This window comes from Apium graveolens, chromosome 7 (genome assembly GCF_009905375.1).
Source record: "Apium graveolens cultivar Ventura chromosome 7, ASM990537v1, whole genome shotgun sequence".
Lineage (NCBI taxonomy): Eukaryota > Viridiplantae > Streptophyta > Magnoliopsida > Apiales > Apiaceae > Apium > Apium graveolens.
Window position 1 is genome coordinate 13,862,377 of NC_133653.1, and position 6,466 is coordinate 13,868,842.

The window sequence follows — 6,466 nt, forward strand, 5'->3', positions numbered from 1 at the left end:
AATTAAATAATTGAAATTCAGAAACACAAACAGGAAAACAGATTGGGGGTTTTCAGGATGAAAACCGGGTCATCGTTTCGGGTTAACGGGTCGGTAATCGGGTTAGTATGAACACGGGTCAACCCGCCGGTTTCTGCAGCCACTCCGACCATCGACCGAGTTTTCCGACGAGTTCGATTCACGCTCCCAGGACCTCGTTTCCCCCAGTTTTTGATGCCAATCGATTCCCCACGGCTGCAGCAACTTCACCGTCGTGTCACCTCTGTCCCTTCGTCGTCCTACCTCCATCTCCGGCCAACATCCAAAGCTTTCCGGTGGCTTCATCGGAAAACAACCCCCCCAAAAGGCAACCAAACTTCGCAAAATTTATCGCAAATCAAAGATACAACCTCATGTAATCATTATCAATAACCAAAACCTGTCAATAACATATATAAATTATTGGAAACAAAAATCAAAAATTCGAAAAACCAAGAACTCGTTCTTAGTCTCCCAGAGGTTATATAATCAAAATAAATATATGAAATCACTCCTAAACTCGAGATAAAGCTATCTGGATCAACCAAAACATCAAACGATTCTTAAATTAAAAACCCCTAAATCGAACATGAACCCTAAAAACACGAATTGAAAATCGAAGATATAAAACATGAAATTGATAGTAAAATCAGATAGTAGAGCTCATGAGCTTTCGATTCACAACTTACATGTCTGATTTGGAGGTCGGAATCACAATCAAATCGCTGGTTCAACTCAAGAACACCAAACCCTAATTTCTGGAAATTGGGGAAAATTGCAGAATTTTCTGATTTTTAATTAATTAATTAATAATAATTAGGGTATTTATAGTTAAAAAATTAATACTCCTAAATAAAATTAAGGGGCTAATTATACATCTAATAAAAATATTTGGCCCTAATATTTATAATTTTTGGGTATTAAAATTTAATTTATAATTATTTTATTTATACTATATATATGCCAAAATTTCCCAAAAATTATGAATAATACAAAAATACAAAGAAATGGTATAAATAAAAGTCCTATAATTTTATAAAATTAAAAATGTGAATTTTGTGGGGTTTTTAACACCCAATGGGGCCCAGAAAAGTCATTTTTCGCAAAACGAGAAAATTTATAAAATATCTAGATGTTCAGCATAATGCGATGGTAAAAGCCGTTTGGTGAAAAATAAGGCCCATTATTTGATTTGAAATACTTGCTTTAAAATCGTGGTTTGGGTCGTAAAACGTTTGAAATGAAACTTATGAATGCAAAATAAAATATCTGAAAAATATCTTAAAAATACCGGAATGACACGGAATACATGTAACGCGTAACAATTAGGGTTTGACAGATAATTTTACATAAATGACACATTAACACACATAATTTATTATAATTATGATATAATACAGACGTAAATTTCCCAGACGTTACAACTGAGTTCAAGAATATGATTATGGAAGAGTTCTGCAAAGACAAAGGAATAAAGCAGGAATTTTCTGCTCCTGGAACTCCACAGCAAAATGGAGTTGTTGAAAGAAAGAATAGAACTCTTATTGAACTTGCACGAACTATGCTTAATGAAGCAAAGTTACCAACCTACTTTTGGGCTGAAGCTGTGCAGACTGCTTGTTTTACTCAGAATGCAACACTTATCAACAAGCGTGGAAAGACACCATATGAGATGGTGAAGAGAAAGAAGCCACATCTTAAGTATTTTCATGTATTTGGATGCAAATGTTTTGTTCCTAAGAGTCATCCTGAACAGCTATCCAAATTTGATCTAAGAGTTGATGAAGGAATTTTTGTTGGATATCAATTTTCCACAAAAGCCTTCAGAGTCTACAATTTAAGAACAAGGGTTGTCATGGAATCTATCAATGTCTCTTTTGATGATAAGAAGATTACTGGACTTGAAGATTTCAATGATCATGATCAGCTGAGATTTGAGAATGAAGTTTTAAATTCTGATTCTGTAAATCCTGACAGTCTAAATCCTGATACTGTAAATTCTGATGGATTAAAATTTGATGTCATTGAAACTGTGGTAACTACGCCAAAGGAAAATGCACCTGTGCAGGGGGAGCATATTGAAGATTCAACCACATCTCAAGAAGCATCAGAATCTAGAACAGGCTCTTTAAGTTCTGATTCATCAAGTTCTGATGGGCCAAGTTCTGATAATTCTGGAAACTCAAATTCTGAAGGATCCAACTCACAGAGCATAATTTCAGGGGGAGCATCATAAAATGTATATGGAGACAGCATGGATTATGGGGAGCATCCAGTTCTAGAGATAACCTTCCATCTGCAAGGAAGTGGACTAAAGCACATACATACACCTGACTTGATTATTGGAGATCCTGAAGCAGGCATAAGAACTAGAACAACAACATCAAATGAATGTCTCTATTACTCTTTTCTTTCTCAGACTGAACCAAAGAAAGTGAAAGAAGCTTTTCAAGATGCTGATTGGGTGCAAGCAATGCAGGAAGAGTTGAATGAATTTGAAAGAAATAAAGTCTGGACCCTAGTGCCAAGACCAAAGAACAGATTTGTTGTTGGTACGAAGTGGGTGTTCAGAAACAAAACTGATAGTAATGGCATAATTACAAGAAATAAAGCAAGGCTGGTTGCAAAAGGATATTCTAAACAGGAGGGAATTGATTATGATGAAACATTTGCACCAGTTGCTAGATTGGAATCCATAAGGATATTTTTGGCTTATGCTGCTCATAAAAAGTTTACAGTCTTTCAAATGGATGTAAAAAGTGTTTTTCTTAATGGAGAATTAGAAGAAGAAGTATATGTTGAACAACCTCCAGGTTTTGTAGATTCAAAATTTCCTCATCATGTCTACAAACTTGATAAAGCACTTTATGGCCTTAAGCAAGCTCCAAGAGCATGGTATGAGACATTAGCTCAGTTTTTTCTGGAAAGTGGATTTAACAGAGGGACTATTGACAAAATATTGTTCTATCTCAACCATGGAAAGGACTTACTTTTGGTGCAGATATATGTTGATGATATCATTTTTGGTTCTATAAATGACAGACTTTGTAAAAGGTTTGCCAAGCTAATGCAGTCAAGATATCAAATGAGTATGATGGGAGAACTTAGCTATTTTCAGGGCCTTCAAGTCAAGCAGAATGAAGAAGGAACTTTTATTTTTCAATCTAAGTACACCAGAAATTTGTTGAAGAAATTTGGAATGCAAGATTGTTCAAGTGCATCCACTCCTATGGCCACTGCAACAAAATTGGATAAGGATACTGGTACATCAGTAGATATTACTGATTACAGAGGTATGATTGGCTCACTACTCTATCTAACTGCAAGTAGACCAGATATCATGTATGCTACATGTCTTTGTGCAAGATTTCAAGCAGATCCAAGAGAACCTCACTTAACAGCTGTAAAAAGAATTTTCAAGTACCTTAAGGGTACATCTGATCTAGTATTGTGGTATCCTAGAGAATCATACTTTAAGCTAATAGGTTACTCAGATGCAGATTTTGCAGGATACAAAATTGACAGGAAAAGCACAAGTGGAAGCTGCCAATTTCTTGGAGGCAGATTGTTTTCTTGGTTTAGTAAGAAACAGAAGTCAATTTCCACATCAACTGCAGAAGCAGAGTACATTGCTGCAGGAAGCTGTTGTGCACAGATTCTTTGGATGAAGAATCAATTACTGGATTATGGGTTAACATATTCTAAAATCCCTATTTACTGTGATAATTAAAGTGCTATTGCTATGACAGGTAATCCAGTTTAACACTCAATGACAAAGCACATCAGCATTAGGTACCACTTCATTAGGGAACATGTGGATGAAGGTACAGTGGAATTGCATTTTGTTCCAATAGATCAACAACTAGCAGATATCTTCATAAAACTATTGTGTGAAGCTACTTTTACAAGATTGGTAAATGAACTTGGAATGGTTTCAGGTTCTTTCTCTAAATCTGCTTAGTTTATGTTCTGATACATCAGACTTTATGATCAGTATTTACAGATATTACTATTTTTGTGTATTCTGTGCTTAATTTGAAATTTTCTAAGTGATGATTGTTGTTTGATGTGAATTTCTAAACTCTGATAGTGATATGAATGTTTCTGTGACTATTCAATCCAATGAGGATAACTATGCTAGATGTTGACCTAGTAGTTTTTAATATACTAAAGATCCCATGTTTGAAGTAATTGTTTATGTGGAAATCTTTTAACACTAGCAAATTCTGATACTGAGCTTAGTTGAAGTTTACTTTTTGTATCTTATTACTAAGTCAAAAACTAGAATAGTGCTTCTTATCTGTTAAATTCTGATGTTAGTAAATCTGATGGATGTACTAAGTGCTGATAAGCCTCACTTATCAAAAGAAAAAGAAAAGAAAAGAAATAAATAGCAGGTACTCCTTTGAGATCTAGAGTAAAATATGGAAGGGAAGATCCAAGTGCATTGCTGGTATTAAGTAATATGCATTAGAAAAGCAAAAAATAAAATTTTCTTGGTGACTTTTCACATTCTCTGATTACTGGAGAAATACTCTGATAATAGCATAAATTCTGATAAGCAGTTGTGACTCACTTACACTGAGAAGCCACTGTAAAAAGGAATTTCAAAAGATGCATAAAATGAGCACAAAACAGTTGAGGTGGACTCATGCATGAACTCATTCTATAGTAGACTTCAGAATAATGACAGATTTTGAGCAAAGTTCTTAGTTATGCCTTATTTCTAAGATGTACTGAAGTGAATCAGACTTTACTCTTTGTCTAATATTTAGCTTATTGCACACACATACACTCCATATGAATGATGAAAATTACTGTGGTGATAAATGTTGTTTTCGATGAACAGTTTAAGTGTCAGTTGCATAAATTCTGAGGATAAGTTCTGATGGAAGTTCTGATGATTAAGTTCTGATGTACCCATATCAGTATTTGTGTGAAGAATTACAGAAATAAACATTCACTTTTCGAGTTAAGGAGCCATATTCTGATGACTTTTAAATCCTGATAATAATCAAGTTCTGATGCTAACGTGGCAGTATTTATTTACTTGGTTTATTTTTTAGTCATTACTTAAATGGTCATATTTTTACAGAATATTGGTTTATGTGAGATAAATCAGTCATAATCATTATGGGTTAGTGGTTAGTGTATATGTCTTGAAAACCTACATGTGCACAGTAATTGTTATTATTTCCCATGCCTATTAACTCTGGCTTTAGATCGTTTAATGACTGCTATTATTACACATTGGTTTAGGGAGACGAGGTATCATTACTTTTACCTGTAACTATTACATATTCCTTGCGTCTCTTGGTATTCTATTGGTTATTTAAATCAACTATTCATTCCAGCCAATACATCTTCCATTTTCTCACAAACTCACTCTTTTTATATACTCATCAAAAACATGGTTCATTTCAACTTACTCCTGAACTATGATACTTTTAATATCGAGTTGAGTTGTGATGATTGGTGACAGGAGTGGCATGTAACTGTCATTCCTGAAGAGATCTGGAACTCAGTTCCACAAGAGGTTCACACACACCTCTTATTCTTTTATATGGACTATCATCTCCATTGTGATCGTCTAGAAGAGGAAAGGAGAGAAGCTCTCCGTCAGCAAGAACAAATCATTCGTCTTGCAGTGCTCTTCGTCACCAGCAAAAGAAGCTAGTCGTTAGGTCTTCTTAGACTAGGACTAAGGCTGTTGATGTTAAGATTTTAAGATTAGGTCTATCTTGTACTTTTGCATGTAATTGATAAATTTCATCAAATTTAATCATCTAATATGTGAATGAAATTTTATTTAATTGCAAGATTTGATCTTTGTTTCTCAAGTTCTGTGACTGTGCATGTTTTAATTGCAATTTGTTAATCTTTACTTCATCAATTTTAAATTTTATCTTGTGATGAATGTTTGATTTAATAATGGTCAATAATAAATTTTGATGATTTGAGAAAACATTGGAGGTACAGGTTCAACCATCAGAACCTGTTGTTGTAGAAGCTGAGAAGATCACTTCTCAGAAAGATACTGAAACTGGGAGTTCTAGGCCCCTCAAAAGGCTTAGAAAGATAAATACTGATGATGAATCTCCCAAAGTCTCTAATTCTGCAAAGAGACTTAAAAATCAAAGAGCCAGGAGGGCTGTAAGTGTATCATCACACTCTGAAGCAACTCTGGAAGAAGCAGCTAAGGAAGGGGGTCAGGAATCTCTGATCCCAACAGAACCTATAGTCATTGAATTACTTCCTATTGCTGAATCAGTTCACAAGTCTCCTATTCAAGAACAAGAGGAAATTCCAGAAATATTGTCTACACCTCCTGTGTCTCCAATAATTGATCAAGTACATACTGAAGACCCAGGTACAAGTGCTGAAATTGATATTCATACCTTGATTATGCCTGAGGTTATGTACTTGGAGGCTCCACCAACTCAACTCA